Source organism: Pipistrellus kuhlii, unplaced genomic scaffold (assembly GCF_014108245.1).
Source record: "Pipistrellus kuhlii isolate mPipKuh1 unplaced genomic scaffold, mPipKuh1.p scaffold_m20_p_23, whole genome shotgun sequence".
Lineage (NCBI taxonomy): Eukaryota > Metazoa > Chordata > Mammalia > Chiroptera > Vespertilionidae > Pipistrellus > Pipistrellus kuhlii.
The window spans coordinates 4,765,946-4,793,831 of NW_023425522.1; positions in this window are offsets into that span (position 1 = coordinate 4,765,946).

Below are 27,886 nucleotides of genomic sequence, written 5' to 3' on the forward strand. Positions count from 1 at the left end.
AATTTGGATTTTCAAAATGATTCAATTCCAGAGTCTTTGAATGGGAGAGATTTAACCCATTAACATTTATTGTGGTAAATTATTTGGTTAATATTACTTCTCTCATCTTGTTTTCTGCTTTTCTATGCTCCATAGTTCTTAATTTTATCTCTCTATTTTTCTTGCTTTTAGTGATTTTCAAACTCTACATATTATTCTTAGTCTTTTCCTGTTACCTTATCTCTTTTAAAACAAGTTGAACATATATTTTTCTATTAATGTCATGATCTTTCATTTACATGTTCCTTCTGTTAGGAAAAGTATTCTTCTTCCCATCACCTAGACATTTTCCAGAACTTAGTTAATTGATACTTATGTGGACCCTTCTTTAATTCTTTCAAACTAGAGTGTAACTTAATCTCTGTACTCCCCTTTCTAATTTTTTTTGAAATGATCAAGAATATTAAATCTAAAAGATTTAATAGTTAGATTTAAATAATTTATTTTTTTCATTATACAGCATCTGTGACAAAAATAATTCTTACATTTGCATTCAGTTTCAAAACCATTTAAACCAAAAACATGAAACATAACTCCAGTCAACATATTACTGTTCTTGTTACTCACCACCATTCATTTGTACTTTGCCTTCTTCAATTTTGCATTCTCTCTTTTAATTTTATTTGCTTGCATTTTGTGTTTCCATTTTATGTTCTCATTTTTGTAAATTTTTCCCCCTCTTATCTATTTTGCAGGAATGTGTATGCTGGAGTAGTTTTAAAGTCTGCATGTAATAGAGCATTTCTGTTTGTCACAATATTTTCTCATCTGAAATCTGTAGATGTGACTTCTGTTTTTTAGTGTTGCAAAGGAGAAGTTTGATATAGAATTGACTTTTTTATTTAGTGGATAACTAAAAAAACAAAACAAAAAACTTTAAGTACCTAAAGGATTTCCTTCCTAAACCTTGAATTTTAAAAATGTAAACAAAATATAACTTGACATGTGTCTAAGTTCAATTAATAGATGTGACACATGGTGAAAAGACTCATGACATTCTTTAGTTCAGAAATGGTTTTACTTTAATTCAGTGCTTTATCACTGAATCTTTGAGTACTTTCATCTTTCTTCTGGAACTCTTGTTCTACAAAAATATTAGACCTTCTGGAACATTCCTCCTGAGCTTCTCATCTAAGTGCTCTTAGTAAACATGCTTAGTTTTTCATTTTCTTGGCCCGAATGTCTAAATCTTTCTTAAGAAAATTTGTGATGAAGATAAAAGTAGATTTGGGTGCTTTTACACATTCCTCCTGTTATAGGCGGAATTGAATCCTCCCAAAATTTATATGTTGAAGCCCTCATCCTCAGCACTTCAGAATGTGATTGTCTTTGGAGATAGGGCCTTTTAAGAGGTGATGAAATAAAAATGAAGCTGTTACAGTGGGCCCTAATTCAATCTGACTGAAATCCTGACAAGGGGAGGAGATTAGAGCACACGGGAGACATTAGGGATGCACAGAGGAAAGACCGAGTGGAGACACAGAGAGAAGACAGCTATACACAAGTCAAAGTGAGAGTCTTTAAGAAAAAAACAGCCCTGTTGACATTTGGGTCTTGGACTCCCAGCCTCCAGACGCTGAGAAATAAATCTCTGTTGTTCAAGCCCAGTCTGTGGTATTTTGTTGTGGCAGCCCTGATAGGATAATCTACTCTCTCTGCTGATCCCAACCATCTCATGGTCCACCTTTCCCTTTGTCCCACTAGAATGAAACCAGGGCCTTTCTGATTCCTTAGCCAATAGAATGGAATTCCGGAATGAAGCTGCTTCCTCTCTGCCAGTGTACATGTTTCCTTGGTGGGGTTAAAGGTTCCAGTTCCAAGGAACAGTCAGGTGGGTCCTCTGTTATAGTGCAAAACTGCTGGCCTCTCCCTCCCCTTTAACTTACTACACTCGGCCCAGGAGTTTTTGTCTATAGAGAAAGCCAGGCAAGGGAGTGGATGCAGCAGTGCAAAACATGACACACATAAATGACAATGCAAGTGAAAGATTAAGGGTGATGGGGTCAAAGAGGAGGGACAGGTACAGTTATCTATAATAATGAAAGCATAATATGCTAATTAGACCAGACATCCTTCCGGATGTCCTTCTGGGAGGAAGCTAGGGCTACAGCCCTGGGATCCATGCAGCTGCCTGTGGCTGTCAGGGAGGGATCAAGATAGCCAATGCTGCAAAGGCCTACCCTTGCACAAATTTGTGCATCGGGCCTCTCATTTTAATCTAAAAAACAAAGGAAGTTTTATTTGGCTGAAAGGAACTTCTTTCAAAATAGATTATTTAAGAGGAAGGTGCAATGGTGGGCTTAGAGCATCTCACAGAAATTCTGAAATTGGCATCTTTAATTCTAAAGACATTCTCGGTTGTCTCAGCTTCGTATCCTATTCCCATCTAATTGCATCAAGTTTATGTCAGCTGAGCCCAAAAGATCACTGGGTGATGCTACTTCGATGTATTATAAAGAATGATAATTCAGTCCTATTGATTTTATAGAAAGTGGGAAAGCAGTTACTTTTTTAAAAAAATTATTGATTGATTTGAGAGAGGGAAGGAGAGAGAGAGAGAGAGAGAGAGAGAGAGAGGGAGAGAAAGAGAGAGAGATCCACTTATTTATGCATTCATTGGCTCATTGGTTGATTCCTGAATGTGCACTGACCAGGGATCAAACCCAAAGCCTTGGTATACTGGATGATGCTCCAACCAATTGAGCTACCCCACCAGGGCAGCAGTTGAGTTTTAGATAACTGGTGAATTGTGATTTTGCAGAAACATTTGTACTAAAAGATTCTTTAATATGGCTACATAAATAAATTTTCTAAACAAACTCATTCTTGTTTCAATTTCCCATCATGAAAGTCACATGGTCCCCTGTTTGAGAAGAGAAGGCATTATGATAGTACCGAGACTTCTTCCCATACATACACAGCAATGGGACATTGATTCCTTCAGCAAATGCTTACCGAAGAAGCCCTCGTGTTTGCTAGGCACTGAAGACACAAAGATGAAGGAGATAGAGCCTCTGTCCTCAAGCAGTTTCAAGGCATAGAAACAATTCCGCACACTGCAACAGGTTCTAATAGCAGCTCTACGGTTACATACTGTGTATGCTTGAAGGAGGCGTTTAACTTTCCCGGTAAGGCAATTTTCTTACCTGTGAAATGGGATTACTAAATTCTGTCCGACCATTCCTGAGGCATCATTCCTGAGTTATTCCTGATTTTCAACTAAGAACAAGTCAGGGAGAGTTAAGGACTATATTAATGGTAAACTATCTCTCAGGCCTTCTCAGGTGCCATCATAGAGACAGAAACATGGGTACCCATTGGTTTGGCTCTTCCAGCCACAATGGCACTCCTGTTTGCATGGGACAGTTTTGGCCACCTTGGTCTACCAGAGCCTGTGCACTCTGAAGAGGATGTTCTACGGTTGCTTCACTTCCTGTTTCTCCCCCTCCCATGGCCCTGCCCAGCTGGGCCATAGCTCCTGCCATCTTCAACTAACAGTGGGACAGAGAACACAGTTTTGAGTCTAAGGGGCAGGGAAGACAGGTCTTGTTTTTCTTTGCCTACCAATTTATTGATTTCTCTCCCATCGACTGCAGACATCTGGAAGAAAGAAAAGAGACCAGCAGGAGAACCACTAAGTCCATACATTTAATAAGAGATGACTCAATGGAAGGACTAGGCCAGGAGGTTCCCTTCAGCCTCAGCAAGACCACTCGTTTACATTAACTGACTCTTCTATGTTCCAGATGCTTCTGTGAGTTCCCACTGTAACATAATTCTTCAGTTAAGAAAAAGCCAAGAGAGGGCAAGTGCCCAAGCCACTCTGGCCTGCCTGACTCCAAGCTTCACGTCTGTCTATTCTGCTCAGATTGCCTCACTATTGTTTGCAAGCTCCTAGTTGGTTTGCAGAGTTAGGGCATTCATGGAATCCGTTTCTCACCCACCATTTTCTCTCCCTCATCTTTTCGGTCTGTATAGATCATTGCTCACCCACCATTTTCTCTCCCTCATCTTTTTGGTCTGTACTTTGAATTCTATGCAAAGATCTTTTTCTTTCTTTCTTTTTTTTTTTTTTTTTTTTTTTTTTTTTTTTTTTTTTTAACCTAGAACAGTCCAACATCAGAATCAGGGAGGAGAGTTACTATTGAAAGGAGCTGAAGTTAAGGGCTCGGATTCCAAATGCCCATTCTCTGTTAACTTGCTTCATGACCTTGGCGAAGACACTCACAAGCAGATCATAGTTTCCTAAAACTGTATCTGAGAACTGAGGAGGGCTGAGAGGTTTCCTGTTCGAAGGCGGTGAGACTCAGCGGAGCCCAGGTGTCCCTCTCCCTTCAGGGTCGTCTCGCTGGCAGCTCTATGGCTGTGCACAGACCCGCTGCGGGGCAGGAGGCGGCCAGGCTGGCACACTGCTTCGTCACCTTCTGCTCATTAGTTGGCAAATCCTCAGAAAATAAAAACGCCTTTTCGTGTCATTGTAATCAAAACACTTTGAAAGGGGTGTCTGTTGCCAAAAATTTATATTTATCCCAAGAAAAATTAGAAACTATTTTTGGATTATCTGCACATGACTGGCCTGCCTCACTGAGATAAACAGGAATTACTTGCAGGCGAACCCCGGTGCTGCCCAGAAAGTGCCTCACCCTCCCTCCCATGATTCTGCCCATGGAAACCCAGGTTCTGTGCCCCCTGGCAGACTGAGGGGGTGGGGTGCATGAAGATCTAGATCTGAAATCCGGCTCTGCTACTTTCCAGCTCTGTAGTGTTGGGTAGGTTATTTAACCTCTCTGAGCCTCAGTTTGCTCATCTGTACAATGGGATTAGACTCAGTGGTCAGCCAACTGCGGCTTGCGAGCCATATGCAGCTCTTTGGCCCCTTGAGTGTGGCTCTTCCACACAATACCAAACTCAAGGCCTGGGCGAGTCTATTTTGAAGAAGTGGCGTTAGAAGTTTAAATTTAAAAAATGTGGCTCTCAAAAAAAACTTCAACTGTTGTACTGCTGATATTTGGCTCCGTTAACTAATGAGTTTGCTGACCATTGGGATAAGTAACACTTAATTTCAAGGTGCTGTGGGACTTCAACAGAATAAAACCTTGTTCTATGGTGGACACTTCATAACTGCTCTGTCCCTCACCTTCCCAGATCTGTCTTTGCCCAGAAAGGGCTTTACTCTGTATTGAAGGAGATGGCTGTGAAACTGGTGAAACACCCACATTTACATTAAACCTCCTGCGCTTGGGCCGGGACCCTCTAACTCCAGGGAGGGAAGCAGCTGTAGGCTGGTGGCTGCAGAGCAGAAGACAGAGCAGCTCAGGTCCAGGCCCAGGCCCAGGTGTTCTTGCAGATGTGGGAACAGACAGAGGTGATGCAAAGTGTGGCTCAGGGCACATGCCAGCCCCTGGCATTTGGATTTTAAAATGTCAAAGCACTGTGGCAGAATGTGGCCCTGGGAGCTCCAGTTTGTCACCCCTACTTCAGAGGAACTTGCTGTTCATTCCTTCAAAGGCCATTTCACAAAGCTCCCCTCCCCCAAATCTGCGTGTTTCTTTACTCATGGTTCCTGCTTTTACTGGCACAGCCATTCCTTTCCAAGCATTTGTTAAGCACCTATTTTGCACAAAAGTTTGTGGAAGGGACAGAAATTAACAAACAAACAAAAACAAGAGTGATTGTAGTCATGAGAATGTAAAGCAAAGCATCTAGAAATCGGAACAGCATTTCAAACTATGGAAACAGAGAGTAAAGAACTCCCCTGTCGCCTGGGGCTGGAGGCTGGTGCAGGAGCCAGGAATGCCTCCACCGGCGGTGTCACCTGAGCCCCGATGGATTTTGACAGGCAATATGGGGGGAGCTGGGCTCATCCTTCCAAAAGTCCTCTCTTCTGGATTTTGCTTGTCTCTCAAGTGTATGTTTATTCTCTTTCCTCCTAGGATGTCGGAAGCTTCTTGTATCCTCCATTTAGGTTTCCTTGACACTTTGTGATGCCTATCTCCGCCCTTGCTATTTCAGAATCTTGTTCTGGTCATTGAGAAAATGAGCTGCCAGCTTCCTCTATCAGCAAGAAGCTAACTGTCTGAGTCTGCGGTGGTCCTTCCGGGAGCACAGATAAAATGGGGGGAAAGGTGGGGGCTGAGTGAGCCTGGGAGCTCCTGGGCTGCGGCTGACATGATGTCTCCTGGTGATAAAGGCCCATGGGGACTTCCTACCCGGCTGAAGGGAGAAGGATGGCAGGCCCAGCATCCCCTGATTGTCTCTAATCACAAATGTTTACAAACAGCCAGGAGGGAGACCTCACACGGTCCAGCTTTTCCCAGGAAGCAGTGAGGCAGGGTATCAGCAGCCTCCGATAAAGAGTGTTGATTCCTCTGGTTCCTCAGTAGAAGGATGCGCCCAGACTGATTTGGCAAAAGGAGTGAAACAGGGTCTCATCCCTTTTCTCAGGGCTTATGGTCTTACAGTGACAGACCCTGGTGCATATGCCAGTCTGGTTACGGGCCCAGGAAAGGGGAAGGTGAAAGGGAGGGAGAGATGATAGCACCTCCTGCAAACCTATTGTTTGTTAGGCACTGCTCTAAGTTTTACCTGGAGGAGCTCATTTACTCCTCACAGAGAGCCAGGAGTCACTGAGGACCAGGTCCTCTGGACTAGAACTCTGAGGGCAGGGCATTTACTTAAAGTTGGATTGTCTACAAAATAAAATTTGCCATATAGTTTTATTTTTTTCAAGTTAGATGTTAAGGTTGGAAAGGTCCATACATCTATTCAGGGAAATATTTTGTGTTGCTGTTTCCATCTGCACAGTTTGCCACTATTGGGCTAGAACAGTGGTTAGCAAACCATGGTTAGCAAGCCACATGCTACCCTTTGGCCCCTTGAGTGTGGCTCTTCCACAAAATACCATGGGCATGCAAGTACAGTGTGATTGAAACTTTGTGGCCCATGAGCAGAAGTTGGTTTTTGGCCTGGGCAAGTCTATTTTGAAGAAGTGGTTCTAATGCTGAGCCACACTCATGAGCCGAGGTTTGCCGACCACTGGGCTAGAATATCTGCTCCACAGAGTTTAGCAGCTTAGCTGAAAGTTCAGTTCTCACTAGCAATGAGATCAGAAGTGTCTGAACCCATTCAGCATCCACCTCCAACTGCACCACGGAGACCCCACTGATAACTAACTCAGTGTTCTCCATGTGTGCTCAGAGTAGGTTTCTGTTGAACCTTAGGCCCTGAGATAAAAGTTTAAGCATGTTCACCTTGCTGTGTCCTGTCTGGGGCTCTGTCAGAATAAAACTGTAGTGACGAATTGATCAGAAACAGAAATGAGTCGACAGTGGGTGTGGTCAGTGGACTGGAGAACTCTCTGGACTATTGGAACTGGCCTCTGCAGGAGTGTCAGTCCCAGGGGACAGGAGATAGGGACACATAGGTTAGAAGACTTAGGTGAGTGGCTGAGCTGGACATTCAGAAATGCTTTATCGAGAGCTCATGAATGTGAGCAGAGAGGTGGGGAGTGTAGAGCAAGGATGAGGTGGCTGAACTTTGAATGGACTTGTGACAGGCAGCCCATGGAGGCTTCAATCAATGGCTTGCTCTGATAGCATATTATACACTGGGCAGCTTATAAGCAACAGGACTTCATTTCTTATAGTACTGGGGGCTGGGAAACCTCATGTAAAAGCCTAGCAGAGCTGGCATTTGGTGAAGGCCCTCTTCCTGGCTCATAGTTCCCATCTCCTAGATTTGTCCTCACAACGAGGTGGGCTGAGGAAGCTCTCTGGGGTCTCTTTTTTAATGGAACTAGCTGCATTCAGGAGGCTCCACCCTCCTGCCCTAATCATCCCCCAAAGGCCCTAATTTTGAATGCCATCACATATGAATTGTGAGGGGATGTAAGCAGTCAGTCTATAGCACGTGGTCAGGATAGTCCAAGGTCCCTAATCCCACAGTCACACCTGCTGTCACACTGTCAGCCATGGAGCCTGGCTGCTGGGGTTCAAATTCCATTTCCCCCACCCACTAGCTGTGTTAAAGCAATTCATTTGCACACTTAGTGTCTGGCACAAAGTAAGCGCTGGTCATTTCCCTCCATCTGTTCTCGCTCCCTTTCCCTCTGCTCTGCTCTGTTTACTCCCTTCCTTTGCTTTCTTTCCCCACTCTTTCTCTTTCCCTGGCTCCTTCTCATGAGATGCTGACATATATGCTTTGATTTATTATTTCAAATGTGGTGTCCTTTGTGCTTAATTTAAAGTCAGGTAAGGGGAAGTCCCATATTCTTCTCTTCCAGTTGCTCCTCTTTGGTAGTTTATGGTCCTTCAGGGAGACTTTCCCACGGCTGGATGGCAACAAATGGAAAACCTGTTTCCCCCTTGACCTCTGTTCTCATTACCTCATCATTAAGGCTCCAGTAGTTTCTTCTGGACCTTAGAGTTGCCGAGATTAGACTGAATGTGCCATGGCCAAGTACAGAAGGATCCCGTCGGGCCATCACAGAGGTTTCTCCATTTCATGAGAAATGTTGACTTCATTTTGAGATGACTTCACGAGGGCACAGAGACGTTCTTTTTTTTTTAAGTTATTTTTTGCCTGTGAAACATACCATTTCCACAAATAACGAGCCTCCTCCAAAACGCTGGTCTAGTCAGGCAAACTCATAGCTCACAAGACAACAGCTCTTTCCTCTCCCAGCCTTTCCTTTCTGATGACTTACTAACATGGAGGAGGTTTGTCAGCGCTAGGGAGTAAGCTTAGAGAGATGCCAATTTAAAACCTGCAAGTCAGCATTGGGAAGGGAGAATTAGGAAAACCCCAGGAAGACCAAACAGTTTTTGAAATCTAGTTACTGTTGAAGGTGGGGACCTACAATTGACAGAGAGCCATGTAAAGTAGCTGGAGCAAAATTGATTTATGAAAAGCAGGGCTACATTGAGAAAAGCCAGAGACTGGGTGTTTTCTTTCTACAATCAGGCTGAAGCATGAAATAGTCCCCACAAAAGGAAAGACACTCTTTGTTACTCAAAAGCCAAGTGAGTCCCGTATATACTAATAAAAGGATAATATGCTAATTAGACCAGGAGACCTTCTGGACAAAGCCATGGTGGCAGGGCTGAGGCAAAGGGAGTTAGGGACAATCAGGCCAGGAAGGGAGGGCAGTTGGGGGCAATCAGGTAGGCAGGCAGTTGGGGGCGAGCAGGCAGGCAGTCAGAGTGGTTAGGGGCAATCAGGCAGGCAGGTAGTTTAGTGGTTAGGAGCCAGTGGTCTCAGATTGCAAGAGGGATGTCTGACCACCGGTTTGGGCCCTGTGAAATGTGGAATTGGGCCTAAACTGGCAGTCAGACATTCCCCAAGTGATCCCAGATTGGAGAAGGTGTAGGCCGGGCTGAGGGATACTCCCCTCCCCCCACTCCCCACTCTCCATGCACAAATTTTGTGCACTAGTTTACAGAATATAATTGCAGCTCCAGAACCTGTCCAGAGAAAACTGATATAATCAGGGTTATTTATTTGAAAGCCTAACATTCAGCAATTTCAGGCATTGCAATTAGCCCCGAGTTAAAGAAATGACTGATCTTATAGGAACAGAAGTGAATCTGAAGGTAGTGCAAAATTGCAGTGAGAGAAGAGGCTCCATCTGTCTATCCATTTGTCTGTCCATCCACTGGGAACTCCCTGGAATGTGCTGATTGTACTAGTAGGTGATACAGACCTGAAGAATCTGTTGGAGCCTCAGAAAATTTATGGACAAGTGACAAAAAATCGTGCATATTATTTCAGCCTGATATGATGAAACAAGGTGCAGGCAGCACAACCTCGCCAATGACACCTGCTTGGAGGAGTCGGAAAACTTTGCAGAGAAGACGGGCTTTGTGCTAGAAGATTGGGGCTGAGCAGAAGTTGACCAGGTCGGCAGCTCTGCTCTCTCTCCCTGGAAGGCCACTTTCTTTGTTCTCTGACAGAGGTGGCAGCAGGAGACAACCTTGGTGTCTGGCCCTGGGAGATCTGCAGTTTTAAGGGCCATAGACCTTTCTGAGAATCAGATGAGCATCCTGCTCCTACTGCAAAGACACAAACACACACAACTGGACATGGAATTTCAGGAGGTTCCTGAACCCATTTGTACATCAGGGGGTGTGCCTCTAAGCTTATGAATGAGAAAATAACAAGATGAAGAAACTGTCCTGCTAATTACATCAGCACTCTGCCCCCCCAAAAGAGTGTAAAATGTGTGGTCTCTAAAAAAAACAAAGAAAAAGTTGAACGCCAGCAGGGAATAGAAAAGTGGCTGCCAGGGCCTGGGGTGGGAAATAGGGAGTGTGGTAAGAGGTTGCAAACTTTCAGTTACAAGAAGAATGAGATCTAAGGATCTAATGAATAGCATGACAACTGTAGTTGACTAAGTTTTGCTGAGAAAGTAGAACTTAAATGGTCTCACCAAAAAAAAACACAAAAAAACCCACACAAATAAATAATAAATAAATAAATAAATAAATGGTAAACATGAGGTGTTTGCTATGTTATTTAACCTAAGGTAGGGAATTCTTTCATGATGTATAGAGATATCAAATCATCACGTTGTTCACTTTAAGTATTTTTCAATTTTGTTTGTCAATTATACCTCAATAAGCTGGAAGGACCACTTATAAAAGCCACCAGTGCCTTATTATTGAAGTTGGCTGTGATGGTTCTGTGATCAGCGTGTATTTTATTCCACAGCATATAAATAACAGACAGGGTTATTCTCAAACCACTCCTTTATTTTCATCATGATGGATTTTGGTGTGAAAGAACCCCTTAAAGTGTCATCTGTTGAAATGGGAAGAAATACTTGAAGCCGAAAGACACACTTCATGTTTTCAGTCAAGACCTCAGGCATCGGGAGCCATGGCTGAGCGCCGCCCCACCCTGTTGGTGGCATCTGCTCTGTAAATGTGTTGCCCAGCAAGATGAGGAATGTGTCCGAAGCAGGACTGCATTGTGTAGACAAAGTTGCCCCATCACGGGAGTGGGGATGGCTGAACTTGAAATTGGCAGATTTTGGACAAATCATGGGCATCATGCTTGCTGTGGAAATGTACCTTCAGGACAATTTTTCCCCTTTAGTTTCCCCTTCACTTCTATCCTCCCACCAGCCTGGGCACCACCAAGCCACTGTGAGTAGGAAGATGGAGCCTGTGGGATTCCCAGTACGAAGCTGCAGGCCCTGGCCATAGATTCTCTAGAAGCCCAAGTTCCCCTTGTTGTGCTTCAAAAATGAACTCAGGACACCACACCATATATATACAGTATATATATACAGTATATATATACAGTATATATATATATATATATATATATATATATATATATATATATATATATATATTACTATTGGCTCGGAGCATGAAATTTATGCACTTGGGGAGGGTGTCCCTCAGCCCAGCCTGCACCCTCTCCTACCTGGGATCCCTCTGAGGATGTCCAACTGCTGGTTTGGGATTGGGCCTAAACCAACAGTAGGAGATCCCTCTCAAAATCCAGGACTGCTGGCTCCCAACTGCTCTCCTGCTGCCTCCCTGATCACCCCTAAGCACTTCTGCCTGCCAGCCTGATCAGCCCCTAGCCACTCTCCTGCCAGCCTGATCGATGTCTAACTGCTCCTCTGCCAGTCCTATTGCTCCCAATTATCTTCCCCTGCCTTCCTGATTGCCCCTAATGGCCTCTGCCTTGGCCTCCACCACTATGGCTTTGTCTGGAAAGAAGTCAGATGTCCAGAAAATGGCTGGTCAACCTGACATAATTAGCATATAACCCTTCTGTTAGTATGGATAACATGGGCTTTCTTTTCTTATTTGTTTCTGGGGAAAGCACCAAAGATACTCTTGTCCGCCTGCCTTTTTAAAGATTAAACACTACTTATTCCAGGAAAATAACATTCCTTTCAAACTCACAGACTGTTTGTGATGTCCAATGGTGAACAGACATACCTGAAGGCTTTTGCAGTCAGCAGTGCTGATCTGAGGCAGGTTGTAGTCTCTGGCAGACATGAAAGGCTCCCTGTTGGTGAAAGGGATAGCTGGGGACCAATCCAAATCATCAGTTCTTATCCTCCCTGTGCTAGAAATTTGCCCTGTGACCAAACCTTGAGACAAAATGCAGAGCCTTACAGACTCTGGGGCGTCTAAGAGAGGGGACCACATTTCCCTCCTTCCTCTCCTCTGGGAAGGTGGTCGTGATGAACAGCAGCCTGGCCGCCGTCTAGGACGGGAGGTAGCCTGCACCGTGAAAGCATGCCCACTGCTCGTGCGGAAGTGATCGTCAGCGTCATCCTCCGGATTGGCAGCTGTCCCAGCACGTCAGGCATCCCTTTGGGCCGTGGCATCGGAAGATCGGGGTCATCCGCCCTACGGAAAGTTCCAGTTGGCAGAGTTTAAGAATGGCTCTGACACTTCTGTAAGATCTAAGAGACCCTCCAAAGCTCTGCCTTTGATCTGTCGTGTGTCAAAATCTCTGGGTTTATTGGATAATGGAGCAAAGCAAGCGGGACTCCCCCCCACCGTTGTAAATATTCTAGACATGAGAAGCACAGCCCCCTTTTCTTTCCGTTATGGTCTGACTCCATGGCTATTTGAATTTTCTGTGTCAAAAGACAAACATAGAACATTAGGACGAAGCTAGGTCTGTCTGCTACCAATGTAAAAAAATTTTTTTTTTCTTTTCTTACCCTGAATGTTTTTCTAGTGACTCCTTTTGGAATGTTATTTTGAACTCACAAAGGTTCTTTTTCGAAAAAGAAAAAAAAAAAAAAAAAACTTTGTGTGTTTCTTTTAAGCATCCCTTGAGAAAGTCAGATTTAAACTTAGTCGATGCATTGGCTTTTTAAAAGTACTTTCTTAAAATAGTCAATGTAGATCTTGGTGGGAAATCTTTAGGTGCCCCGAATGGATGGAAATAGAAATGTTAATGGAAATGCCATTTGTGAGGACAGTAGTGACGGCTCCATTCAGATGGACTGAATCAGATGAGACAGAACTTGCAGAGGATTCTAGGGTGAGTTGGGCTTGAGGGGCCCCGGGAGGGGGAATGGGAAGCCAGGGGAGAAAGTAAGAAAACCACAATTTTCGTTTGCACAGGCGAGACTCCTCGGCATGCGGGCTAACATATCACTGAAGTAATGGCTATTTTCTAACTCTTTTATGGAGCAACCTCATCTCTCAGTGATTACAAGTATTATTAAATGAATCACTCTGGTAGGCCTGCCATGGCCCGGCATGACGTCAGCTGTTTGCTGTGGGTCAGTAGGAGAGGGAAGCCTCAGAGGTCCAAGCTGGATGGAGCCCAGTAGCAACACCTCAGTGCTGGTCTTTGCGATGAGGTTCTGATGTCTGTACACTTTGGCTGTGCCAGGGCTAGGTGGGGCTTGGTGCTGGTGCTGTAGGGGTCCGTACACCTACTCCAGATATTCTCCAAATCACCCCAAATAAAAGACAGTGACATGATTTGCTATGGCAGTTGAGGTTGTTTAAGTCTTATTGTTGAGAGTGTTTAAAAGTGTCCATAGAAATGCAGTTTTGAAACATGTCTCCTCCTACCCTCACTTTCTTGGAACTTTACCTTTCTTCAACCTGAGGACTCCCTTAACCCGTAACCCTCCACCAGGTGTCCCATGGCCGCCAGAGTTCCCAGCAAGGGGCTGAGGACAGCACATTGCCGTGCATCTTGCTAGGACTAGGAATTCCCTCCATCTTCAATGGCACCAGGCAGCCATTTAGCCCATTAATAAATGTTATTGTTTAGAATCATAGGCCCTCCACAAGGTGGGCCATTGTGCTAATGGTGCGCTTTAGTGAGGGACTGTAGCTGCCTGTCTGTGCTGCTGTGCACATTATCATTACTATTCCCCTTGGCTTATAAATGTGTCCTGGTTTGCACTGTGAGTTATATGAATGCCCACTCGCAGGGGACAAAGGGCCACCTGGCTTTGTGGTCCTGACTCATCTCAGAGGTTGGAGTGCAGTGGGATGCACTTGACCCCGGCCAGCTGTCAGTGGCCACAGATGCTGGCACTACTCACAAAGGCATGCTCATATCAGAGAGGTAGAGCACTGAGTGCAAGTTCTCTTCGATGGAGATTTCCCTCTATGATGCTGCCGATGTGCTCCCTCAGGCTCAGACAGGACCTCACTTCAGAGCTGTCCAGTATATACAGAGCTATATGGTTAGCTGTTCTTTCCAAGACTGAGCTGAAATCTTCCTCCTAGAGGGCACAGGGAGTCTCTTCTTTCTCTTACTTGATGACACTCAGGGACATTATTATGGGAGGTCAGAGGATGGAAAGATGCTATTGGACTGGAAGGTCAAGAGAAACCATTAGCTTCCCACCTTCCCAGTTCTCCCCTGAGGGCAGAGGGGAGGCGTGGCTCTGAGCTCCCAGCAGGGCCAGCAGCTGCTTGTCCGGCCCAGGTCCAGTGCTCAGTCTTAGCATTAAATGGTCAGTGAGGGCACAGGGCTGAGTCTAGCATCGATTTGGCTTACCTCTCAAACCCTAGGCGGGTTCATCTGCTGGGCATCTTGAACCTAGAAAGGTAGGTGCTATTATAGACCCAGCCCCTTGTGGTCCTGGAATTAAAAATTTAGGGCCCCTTGATGTACTTCAAAGTAGCTTTTCTGGGACCTCCTTCCTCAGCTGATTCCAGAGCCGCCTTCAGGCTTGCATTCTGTACCACCCATGCTGCCCCTGAGGCACATACTTCCTGTTTTCTGCATCTCTTCTCTCCTGTGCTTTCAACAAATATTTTTGAGGTTTAGGGGCTATCTGGTGAACAAGACCGGCACATGTTTACCCCTGGGGAGGTCTTTCATTGAGGAGAGCAGGTGGAGTCAGGCTTGAGTAAGCATCTCTGGTTCCATCTTTATTGAGGTGTATTGAACTGAGAGATGGGGAAGTACTAATCTTAAACAAAATATTACAAGCTTTTTTTGTTTTACAGCTTTTCCCCAAACTTTATTGAAATATAATTGACAATAACATGGTATGAATTTAAGGTATATAACATATTGATTTGATACACTTATATATTGCAAAATCATTATCACCATATCATTAGCTAATACCTCTATCACATCACATGATTACCATTTCCTTTTTTGTGGTGAGAATATTTGAGCTATACTCTCCTAACAACTTTGAAGTATACAATCCAGTATTGTTAACTAGAATCACATTCTGGACTTATGGCCAGCACTAATTCATCTTATAACTGAAAATGTGCCCCCTTTGTCCAATATTTCCTTTCTATGAGTTCAGCTCTTTTAGATTCCACATGTGATGTCATATAGTATTTGTCTTCCTCTGCTATTTCACTTAGCAGAATGCTTTCAAGGCCCATCCATGTTGTTGCAAATGGCAGAATTTCCTTCTTTTTCATAACTGAATAGTATTTACAGGGGTGAGCAAAGGCAGGTTTGTAGTTCTTTGTAGGGAACATCTATATACTAGTAAATAAAAGACTAATATGCTAGGTATCTGACCATTCAACAGATTGCTATGAGGCTCATTGACCACCAGGGAGCAGACGATCAACACAGGGGCTGCTGAGCTGCACTGACTGGGCAGTGGTGGTTTTCAGGTGATGCACTCTGAAAGTAGAGAGGAGGGAGCCCCATTCCTCATGCGGCCACACAATTCCACCATCGGCCATGGGTTATATTATTGCTGGGCACTGTTAGCCCTGAATCTGGTTTACTGCACACTTGCGTTTGTGTTCCACACTCTATACAACAGCAACATTGCAGAGTGCCCTCTCAAACTTTAGGACCCCTCGGGGGATGTTGGAGAGCCGCTTGCAGCCCAATCACTTCAGGCCAGGCTGAGGGACCCCACCTACTTGAAGGGACCCTGATCCCTTTGGAGACTCTGGGGAGGGACCACGGGAGATTGGCTCCAGGGTGTGTCCAGCCCATCTTGCCCAGTCCCACCCTGCCAGCCACCTTCTAATTAATTCCTTTTCAATGTGCACAAATCTGTGCACTGGGTCACTGGTAACACAATAATTAACAAGTAATAATGCAAGAATAAACTCTTGTGTTTTGTGTATTCACAACTGTAAACCTACTTTTGCCCATCCTATGTGTGTGTGTGTGTGTGTGTGTATGTCACATTTTCTTTTTCTTTTCACCCATCAATGGACAGTTATTTTCATGTCTTAGCTATTGTAACTAATGATGTACTGATCATAGGGGTGCAGCTATCTCTCTTTGAGATAATGATTTACTCTTCAGATAACACCTGGAAATGGAGATTATTATGGTAAGCGACATAAGCCAGTCAGAGAAAGACAAATGCCATATGAGCTCATTCATATATGGAATCTAATGAGCAGAATAAACTGATGAACAAAATAGAAGCCTAGTAGAAGCAGAGTCATGGATGCATGGAGTAGCCTGACAGCTGTCAGAGGGGAGGGACAGGAAGGCTGGCTAAAAGAAGATGATGAGATTGGCCAAAGAACACACTGGGATATGCATAACCCATAGATACAGACAATAGTGAGGTGTTGGCCAGAGGGAAGAGGGTGAGGGCTGGGCAAATGGGGAGGAAATGGGGACACCAGTAATAGTGTCAACAGTAACAATAACATTTTTTAAAGTGAGATTGCTTATGGTAGTGCTGTCTTTCATTGGTTGAGGCAGCTCCACACTGTTCTCCACAGTGGCTGCCCCAGTCTGCATTCCCACCAGCCTGTACCGGGGCTCCCTTTCCCCACATCCCTGCCAGCACTTCCTGCTTGTCTTTTCAATGAGAGCATCCTAACAGGCGTGAGGTGACATCTCACTGTGATTCAGATCTGCATTTCCATGATGCTTAGTGATGCTGAGCACCATTTTATTGTTTTATGACCTTAAATTAATAGCAAATTTTAAAGGCAATTTTGATAAAAGAAAACATTCAACCAATCACCCTAACAACATCTACTTTTGTTATGTTAAACACTTCCATCTTCCTTCTTTACTTCAGCAATATCTGACATACACTTACTTACACATCCTGTGGGTACAGAAGGGCCTCTCATATACACGAGGTCGGTCTCCCACGTGCTGTGTGCCCAGGAACTTGGGGCTCACTCGAGAGACCCTTCAGCTCCTGGTCATTTGGTTCCTCTGGACGTTTTGCCCCTGGCTGAGATATTCAGCAGCTTGCACACCTCTGCCTAACTGGCCAAAGCAAAAGCGCAGATAAGGAGGCTCTAATCCATTTGCTCAGATTCTTGGAGTGGATTCTGGACAGCACTGTTTGGGAACCCACTTCTGGTATCACTGTCAAAGGTGTCAGCTGTCCAGAAACCTGCCAAGAGAAAATAACACTGAGATTAGCTCACTGCAGACAGCCACCGTGAGCCTCGCGAGGGCAGAGACTGCGAGAGGAGCAGAGCCTCCCTGCCAGCTGTTGTGCGGAAATTGTGTTTTCCCAATTTCTCTTTGTGGTGCATCTCACAAAGCCCACCAGAGGCAACCGGCTCAGAACCTCGGACACAGAGCCTTAGGCTTCTTACTTATTTCCCATAACAGAGACGAAGCTCAGGTTTTGTTGTCATGAACAATAGGAAGTTGAAGCAATCCATATTTTAGGAATTTTGTCTCCCAAATACCAAGAAGATACTGCACGGGATGGCATCCTTAGAACAAGTACTTGGACTCCCGTGGTCACAACTTTAAAGGCTCTGCATGTGTTTGGCTATTTACCCTCCCAGTTCTGGGACCTTGTGGTTTTTATTTCTCTTTCCCCGGAATGCTGTTCCCTCGCTCTTGGCAGACTCTCTCATTCCACTCATGTCTCAGCTCAGAGAGTCATCTTCACACGGGGGCTTCCTGACCTTATCCTCAACAGCCTCTCCTTCGCCCCATAACTCCCTCCTTTGCCACTGAATGTGCCAACCACCAGCCACACAAGACTATTGAGCCCTTGCTGTATGACCAGTGCCACTGAATTCCCCACTGTCTTTACCTGTCATTTAAATTTAAAAGCTGAAGGATTATGGACTTAAAAATCTTTCCCATGTTCGCATCCCATCCATTCATCCAACAGATCTATTCTTAGTGTCTTCCATGTATAAGGCATTGCTTTATCTTCTGGGAATATAGCAGTGAAAACCCCAGGCCCCTGCTCTAGGGGAAAACATGGAAAGGGACCATCTCTAGAGGGGACAAGCCAGAGCAAGGACAGAAGCCCAGGGGAGAGAAGGTGAATCAATGGGGCCCTGGGCTGTGGTCCTGCTAGAGACAGTACCGCCTTGACCTCCTGCACTTACCGGATGTGGCGTGGGCTCATTAGATCTGTTGTCTCACCTCTGGTAAAAGAGGGCTGACTGACACCATGGGAGGGCGCTACCACATTTTGCAAGTTTGTGGAGAGGGTTTACCAAAATAATCATGCAAAGTAACTTGTGCCATGACTGGCATATAAAAGGCTCTCAAGAAACAGCAATGAGGATGCTGACTCAAAAATCTCTCAGGGTTCTTCAGATCTTTCTGCAGCTAAAGACCCACAAGCAACACAGAGCTCTGCAAAAACGAAAAAACTCTGGCCTGTGCTGAGCATTTCAGACAAACCTCAGATGATGTGGGCTACAGAAGAGCCTGGTTTCTCTAAGAAAACCTAACGAGACGTGTGGTCTCCCACCTGGTGCGTCGGGCTGGGCAGGAACAGCTGTGATATGTACAGTCCGCCCGTCAGAGAATGAGTCTCAGAAGCTTGCCGTCCTCCACATTTTTTTCCCCCTAAGAAGCAGAACTTTTTCCCTCCTTGCAAGATCTTTTACAAAACCCCAGTTCTCACAGGGGCGCTGCTCTGTGCTGCACTCGATCATTTATCCTCTGGTCCTTCAGCACACCCTGCTCTCGGAAGTCCTGCAAATCTCTCTGGAGCTGCCCCTCAGATAGATTTGAAAATCCCTGTTGTGGGCGATGAAGGAGAATAGAACAAAGCCGTTTCAGCTTGGCAGAAGTAACTGCTGAAGCAGTGTCAGAGGGCTAGAGAGCAAGCTGAGGAGGCGCTGTGGTGGAAATAGGTGGCGATAACACACGGAAAGCTACGCATTTGCCCTGCTGTGAACTCTCAGAGCCCAAGCAGGGGGTAGGGGGGGTACAGCCATCCCAGGGGCTGGCGGCAGGTTTATTAATAGGATAAATAGAGCAGAGGTTAGAAACTGAGCTTTATGACAGAGAATGGCAGGACATGGTCTTTTATTCAGATGTCTCGGGCCTCTCTCTTTTCACTTTTTAAAAACAACACGTATATTTCTATATTACCTTACAATTTATAAAACCCACATTCGCTTACTCTCTTTTGTGGATTTGTATATATTCAACTTTACATGGCACTTGATCATTTATACTTAATGTGAATTTTAATATATTCTACTTTTAAATAATTATATTTCTTTATGTAATACATTAAATGACTTTATTCTGAAGAAAAGCCAAACTTGGGTTTCTGCTATGTTACTCTCTGTCTCTTAAAAATAAAACCTCTTTGTTATGAGAAGTTTTAAATATACACAGAAGTTGAGAAAATAGTATCATGAACACTCATATACCTTTCACACACCTTAAACGATGTATTCGTGGACAACCCATTTCATTTGTATTCTCACTTCCAGGCCTCCTAATTGTTTTGAAGCAAGTTTCATATGCGTATCACTTCATCTGTGTTTACAACTGACTCTTATTAGTCACATAGCTATGCTCTTAGGTACCTCATGACCCTGAATCATTGTTTTTAGGAAAGCACAGGTTACATCTGGAAGCCTCTGCCCACAACATTTTTGTCAATCAATGCATATGTGCCCTCGTCCTATGCATGTGTCTGTTTAAAGACACCCATTTAACACAAATTGTTGATTCACAAACATGGAACTCACTGTCAAAAGCACTATCATTCCTATTTAGTGAACGCGGTTTATCTAACACTTATTTTCCCGTGAGACACATCTCAGCTTTCCTAGGCTTCTGCACTGGCTTCGGGGCCATTTTAAACAATCAAGTCACCAGCAAAAGGCACAAGAATACAAAAGTGTGGCATTAAAGAGACTGTGGAAAGACACTTGTTGGCAGCAGAAGAGCTAAAATAAGAAGGCAGCACATCATCTGTTTGACGTCAGGTGACCTCATGCACGTTGGGTGTCTGATTTTCCACCGCTGAGCTATGGCCTAGAATGACTGCGAAAGTGCCAGAGTGCTGACTGTAGCGGGTCCTGAAGTCTGCAAAGAAGGAATCCAGGAACAAGGAGGAGCAACTACATCTCAGGATGTGTCTCTGAAACATAAAAGCTCTTCCTACAGACTTAATCAAAGTCCTATGTCCCACTGTTATATCTAAGAAAATCTAACAGAATTACTTTAAATGATGAAGTATTCAATGTGTTCACATTTCCCTGTCTCATATGCTTTTTCCTCTTCCATGTAGAGTGTGTTTACTTAAACCACTATTCAAAGGCTTTGTCAACTGGCCTCAACTTTCTCATTTATTTCAGACACGTGGGGGAGCACCCTTCATAGCTGAGCCCACCAAGACCTTGAGCTTGGAGTTTTGGAAGAGCTCATCTGGGGGCGCCCTTCCACTGACAGCTCAGGTGGGGCTGCCTCGCATGTCTGAGACCATGGTGGCTTCATCTAACTCCTGTGCCTGGGCTCTGGGTAGCAGGCATTGTTCACGCTGTTCTCATTGCAGGTGATGCCCTCCCCTTGGGCAAAGCTGATGCAGCTATTTTGTTAATTTTTTCTTTATGGGAGGATGGCAGTTCTTTGCAAGGAGAGAGGATTAAAAACAAATGTTTAACCAGTCAGCCTAACCCCGTGGTCGGCAAACTTCAGCTCAGGAGCCACATGCGGCTCTTTAGCCTCTTGAGTGTGGTTCTTCCACACAATACCATGGACTTAAATCACTATTAGGCCTGGGCCAGCCTATTTTGAAGAAGTGGTGTTAGAAGAAGTTTAAGTTTAAAAAATTTGGCTCTCAAAAGAAATTTCAATTGTTGTACTGCTGATATTTGGCTCTGTTGACTAATGAGTTTTCGAACCACTGGCCTAACCTGAAAATATGTTGTTTTAAACATTTATAGTATTCATCATGTATGACCAGTTAAATAAGCTTATGCATTTAGAACAGACAAGAGACACATCCATTTAGAGGGCTGCATTGTCCCCTAGTTTCCAGATGCAATTGGAAATTTGTTCATTAAAACATTTCCTATGAAGATTCCCTGAGTATCTATCATGTGCAAGGCTCTATGTCAGACGTCAGGGGTATAAGAAGGAAAAGGCACAGCCCCTGTTCCTATGTTTCTCACAGTCTACACCGTAAGAGACACACACACACAGCTTGTGAGGGGCAGTGGGATCCTTACTGGGCCCATCATGAGAGCAGAGGATTCTGGGAGCAGAGGATTCCAGAGCAGGAGAAGGTGGTCCATTCTACCCAGGGCTCTGTTCTGGAAAGCTTCATGAAGAAGGTACATTTGAGGGTAAATAAATGGACAGTAGGAAGAAGGTAAAGTGTGTGCTTAGCAACTAATGGCCAATCCGGTGCTCCTGGATCCTCAAGAGTGAGACTGAAAAGGAAACTGGTTGTGATAAAACTGGAAGGCTTTATCTTTCAGGTGGTAGAATCCAAGCATATTCTTTAACTGAGTATTGTGGCATGATTAGAACTTCAAAGAAATAAGAAACAGTAACCAATTGAATCATTCTTGAGTGATCAAGAAAAGTCTAGATTCAAATGAACTCCAACTCTAACCAAAATTTAAAAGCATCTCAAATAGGAGACTAATAGAATAGAGAATGTACAAAATCCCATTTTTCTGATTACAATTAAAAGAAGAAAAAAAAAAGAGCACAAATGATTTGCATTCAGGTTTAATCTTAGCCTCACTTCTTGCCTGGTGCTTTCATGGAGAAAAGGAAATAGGAGTCCCAGGTTCATATTTTAATTCCTGTTCTTTGACCTCATCAATCACCAGGCACAGACATCCCGAGTGGAGCTAACATCTTCCTCATGATTCAAGTTCTGAACATTCTTCCGGGCCAGTGAAAACAAGGACTCCCACACGCACTACTTCATACCCTTTTCTCGTGGTTCCTGGAATACGCATGTGGGAGAAGGACGGCAGTTTCCTGATTCACCTTTTCCTTATTAAGGTGTCTTATTTAGATGTCCAGTCTTCTGGTTTTTATTCCAGAAGAAGGATGTTTCCTCTTTAAATCCCAATATGCTGCCCAATGCCCCAAAGTGTACACCAAACTTTATTATTGCTGTTGTTCTTATGAATTTTTGACCTATTGGCAATACTTTTCAGACACAAGGTCTTCTCCTAATAGTAATTGTAGAGTCTGGAGCAAATTAGGTCATTGCACAACATGGTGTTTTAAAACCGCGATCGATAAGAGATTGCAGAAGTCCACATCAGTCTCTCTTTGCTTTAAATTAGTAATTATCTGTAAAGCTAATTATCACTATGTGCAGTAGCTTAAAATTAAACCCAGGCCCCACACCAGGGAAATCATCATCCTATGGCCAGTAGTTTTCTAGGTGGAAAAGGCAATGAGGTTTATGGGATGTCATAGGAAATGCCAACTTGCTAATGTGTGACATAGACCAACAGCATCGCATCGTTTAGAAATAGAAAATCTCCGGCCCCACCTCAGATATTCTGAGTCAGAAGCTGTGTTTTAACTCCACCTCTGGCCTGTCTGTGAGCACATCACAGCTGGGAGACACTGCTCAGAAGTTTTCAGAAGAAGAATTTACCTGCTACAATGAGGTTTCTGACTGTCAGTTTTGTCCTCCACGTAGCTGACTTATAGGGACTGGACGCAGACTCTCAGTACACTCAGTGAAGACATTTGGCTGCTATGTAAGCCCTCATCAAGGTTAAAGCATGATGGGAAAATGAAAGCAAGTGAACATGGGTGCTGGCACACCATCTATGGAGAGTGTGTTTCCTAAAACTAATTTCAATGTGTGGATTTCTCTTCTAGTCAGAATTTTGCTGCATCGCTCACATTTCTGTAGACCAACAAGGTCCTAGTCCCAGCTGATTTCCCATTTCAGCTAGAATTGGATTGAACAAGAACAAAACAATAAAGGGACCTGAAGTGGCTTCTTGGGATGCTTCCAAGTCCAATTCCACCCAAGTTGGGAGAAATCACTTTCATCCTTTCCTGCTGTTCAAGTCAGGTCCCTCCTTTGGTGCCACCATGCTTCTCAAGAACGTGGCTGGGCAACTGACTATGGTTGTCCCTGCTGCTTCCAGACTGGATTTTACAACTCAGTTAAGGATGTTTAAGTTCTTAGTCATGGCTGATTAGTTCCCTTTCCTTCTGCCAAAAGTCTAAAGCTTCCTGCTTTCCTATAATCTCCTGCATATGATTTTTTTTGCTCTTGATGGAGTTGCGAAGCTGAACAAACTTCCATTATAAAATGAAAATCAACATAAATGATTATTTCATATTACAAGCATTCTTTTTAAAGAAGCAAGGCAGTCTTATCCTAGGCTCCCAGAAGGATTTGAATATATTTTTATTTATCTCATGTTGCCCAAATGTTTCTGGGCCTTACCAGTCTGGGACTGATAATAGGGTTACATTTGCATATGTGCTCAAATAATAATACTTTGAGCTCAAGCAAGAATAGAGCCTCCCCTCCTGTTGTCCATCAGCTTCTGTTTGGTGGTCCTAAAGGGACATTCTCAGGGAGAAGAAACTGGACAGTTAGCTGTAGTTCCACACATCTGTTTCTGTCCTAGCTTGTCCTGTGGCAAAGCATAATTCCTAAACTCGTCTGCCTTTATCACTGGACAAAAGCATTCAGGCATATTGATGAACTTGTATAAAGGCATTTGGGGAGTATATGTTAACTAGTACTGTCTGAACTTCATTGCAGATAATACCAAATGTAAAGTACTGTCCTCAGACAACTTATGGTTAACCTCTGATTAAGGGTGACAATGAAGGCAGAGAGGCAGCATACAAAATTAAATCGATGACATTTTTATACACTAATAATGAATGCTCAGAAAGAGAAACTAAACAAGTAAGCCCATTTACTATTGCAACAACAGAAAATTAAGATACTTAGGAATAAACTTAACCAAGGAGGTAAGAGACTTGTACTCGGAAAACTACAGGACATTGGAAAAAGAGATAGAGGAAGATATAAACTGTGTTCATGGATTGGTAGAATTAACGTAATTAAAATGTCCACATTACCCAAAGCAATCTATAGACTCATTGCAATCCCTACTAAAATACCAATAGCATATTTCACAGACCTAGAAATAAAACACTCAAACATTCCAACAATTTATATGAAAACAAAAAAAGAACCCAAATAGCTGCAGCAATCTTGAGAAAGAAGAACAAAGTTGGAGAAATCACAATACCAAATATCAAGTTATGCTACAAAGCCACTGTAATCAAAACAACTTGGTACTGGCACAAGAACAAACATATAGATCAGTAGAACAGAACAGAGAACTCAGAAATCGACCCAAGCCATTACACTCAATTAACATTTGACAAGGGAAGCAAGAGCACACAATGGAGTCAAAGCAGTATCTTCAATAAATGGTGTTATGAAACTTGGACAGATAAATGCAAAAAAAAAACAAAACGAAACTAGACCACCAACTTACAACATACACAAGAATAAAACTCAAAATGGATTAAAAAAATAACCCTAAATAGAAGTCAAGAAACCATAAAAATCCTAGAAGATAAAGCTTAACCAATGGACACAGACACCAGGGGGCTGAGGGCATGAGTGGAGGGGTGAGGGCAGGGCAATGGGGAGATAAGGACACAATAAAAAGAGAAAAAAACTCCTAGAAGAAACCATAGGCAGCAAAATCTCAGGCATCTCTTTTAGCAATATATTTGTTGATACATCTCCCAGGCAAGAGAAACAAAAGAGAAAATAAATAAATAAATAAATAAATAAATAAATAAATAAATAAGACTATCTATAATAATGAAAGCATAATATGCTAATAAGACTGACATCCTTCTGGACATCCTTCCTTCTGGACAAAGCAGTGCCTCAGTGTCAGGGGCCAAGGCCTTTGCATGAATATTGTGCATCAGGCCTCTAGTATTAAAATAAAAAGTTTTTGTGCAGCAGAAGAAACCATCAACAACAAAAAAAGGGAGCCCGTTGTATGGGAGAACTTATTTGGCAATGATACATCTGATAATATATATAAGGAACTCACACAAACAAAAGGAAGACAAAATGAGCAAGGGCCCTAAATAGACATTTCTCAAAGAGGACATATAGATGGCCAAGAGACATGTGAAAAATGCTCAAAGTCTCTTATCATCAGAAAGATGCAAATTAAAACAATAATGAGGTATCACCTCACACCTGTCAGAATTGCTATCATCAACAAATCAACAAAAGACAAGTGCTGTCAAGGATGTGGAGAAAAGGGAATCCTAGTACACTGCTGGTGGGAATGCAGACTGGTTTAGCCATTATGGAAACAGTATGGAGTTTCCTCAATAAATTAAATATGAAACTGCCATTTGACCCAATGATCCTACTTCTAGGAATATATTATAAGAAACCCAAAACACCAGTCAGAAAGAATGTATGCACCCTATGTTCATAGCAGCACAATTTAAAATTAGTTAAGATCTGGAAACAGCCCAAGTGTTCATCAGCAGACGAGTGGATAAAAAAGCCATGGGACATTTACACCATGGAATACTAAGCTGTTGTAAAAAAGAAGGATCTCTTACCCTTTGAGACAACATGGAGGGACCTGGAGAGTATCATGGAAAGTGAAATTAGTCAGTCAGAGAAAGACAAGTATCACATGATTTCACTCAAATATGAAATCTAAAGAGCAAAATAAATTAATGAACAAAACAGATCCAGAGACAGAAACATGGAACAGACTGATCAATGTCAGAAGGAAGGTGGGGGTGGGTGGGTGGGAAGAGATTAAATAGAGAACTTATATGCACTCCAACTGGGCAATCAATAAGGATACAGACAATAAGGTGGTGAAGGCCTGGGATGAGGGTCAATGGGGAGAAAATGGTACATCTGTATTACTTTCAACAATAAAGACAAATTTTTAGAAAAGACAGAGGGGCAGTGGCTTTGTTTTTCTTTTTCCAAATCTACAGGCAGTTTTGAAGCAACGCCAGCTGTGCACTCAGCCAAGACCCTTCCATGCTGTCACTAGAAGTACAATTCTAGGGGCCCTGCAACGGATGAAACATCTGGATTGTTTTGAGAATGGGGAGCAGTGTGACAGTTTTAATGATCAGCAGAAGCTTAGCACCGTGTATGGCTCACTGTAGGCCTCCTAGCACCGGCCGGAGGAACAGGGAAATCCATGTGTGCACTGTTGTTGAACCAGGGCTCTCCAGGAGCCGGATGTGAGGACCTGACCATGCCTGGCTCAGTGGTGGGTAGAAAAGAAGGGAATGAGCAACACCATTGCTCTGACTTTGCCACTACATCCTTCTAACAACCTTCTGACTGAGGAGATTGGATTATAAAAACAATGATTTTTATTGCTTTTGCACTTTTTTCTTTGTTTATACATTATTCCTTCTTATCCATCTCTGTGGTTTAAAATAGTAGGCTTTAAAATTGTGATCCATATGAAAGCACATATCTTTTTAAAAATATATATTTTATTGATTTTTTACAGAAAGGAATAGAGAGTTAGAAACATCGATGACAGAGAAACATTGACCAGCTGCCTCCTGCACACCCCCTAATGGGGAAGTGCCTGCAACCAATGTATATGCCCCTGACAGGAATCGAACTGGGACCCTTCAGTCTGCAGGCAGATGCTCTATCCACTGAGCAACACTGGTTTCGGCTGAAAGCACATATCTTAATGTCTCCAATTCCCTATTGAGAATCTCTACTTGGACATCTTTTTTGATTCCTTAAACTCAAGCCCAAGTGGACTTAATCATTCCCTTCAACCTAGCTCTCCTCCTCTTTTTTTAAATTTTATTTATTTATTTATTTATGGCTTCGGCAGGTGCTTCCATCCACAAGTTGCCCAAGGCTAAAAATAGCTCATCCTTTACTCCTTCCTTTCTCTCTTTAGTCCTTTCCAACCAACCTTCAAAAACCATGGGGTCTACTTCATACCTCTCTCAAGTCTACGCACTTGTTTCCAGTGTGTTTGCCTGTCTAGGGTTGTCAGGGCTCCCTTGGGTACGTGTGCAGCTGTGAAGTGCAGCATGTGACCTGTGGGCACAGGACTTGTATTATCGTCTACTTAGAAGGTGCCCGACATGGCCCACACAGACTCTCAGGGCAGCTGCAGCCATCGTCCGTTCCTTCTGTCCATCAGCCAGAGTGGTTTTTCAGAAAGAAACCCTAACCACCCTCCTCCTCCTGCCTGCTTAAAACACCTCCTTGCCCTTGTCAGGGTTTGCTAGGGCTGCCATGTCAGAGTACCGGGGCCTGGGTGACCTAAACAACAGAATTTACGTCCTCATTCCTGGGGCCCGGGAGTCAGCAGGTGTGGGTGCTTCTGAGGCCTCTCTCCTGGGCTGCAGACGGCTGTCTTCTCCCGGGTCTTCCTACGTCTCCCTGCTGTGTGTCCTCATGACCTCCCAGTCCTATGGGATCAGGGCTCATTTTAATGACTTTGTTTTAACTTGGTCACGTTCTGAGGTATTGGGGCTTTAGGGCTTCCGCCTATGGATTTTAGGAGGTTAGTTCAGCTTCTAACTCCAACCTCCTAATTATGGCCCTTCACAATAGGGTGCTCCTCTCCCTCTCTTCTCCCCTCTCCCCCACTCTACCGTCCTCACCCCTCCACTTGGCGCTCCGCATCCCAGTGCT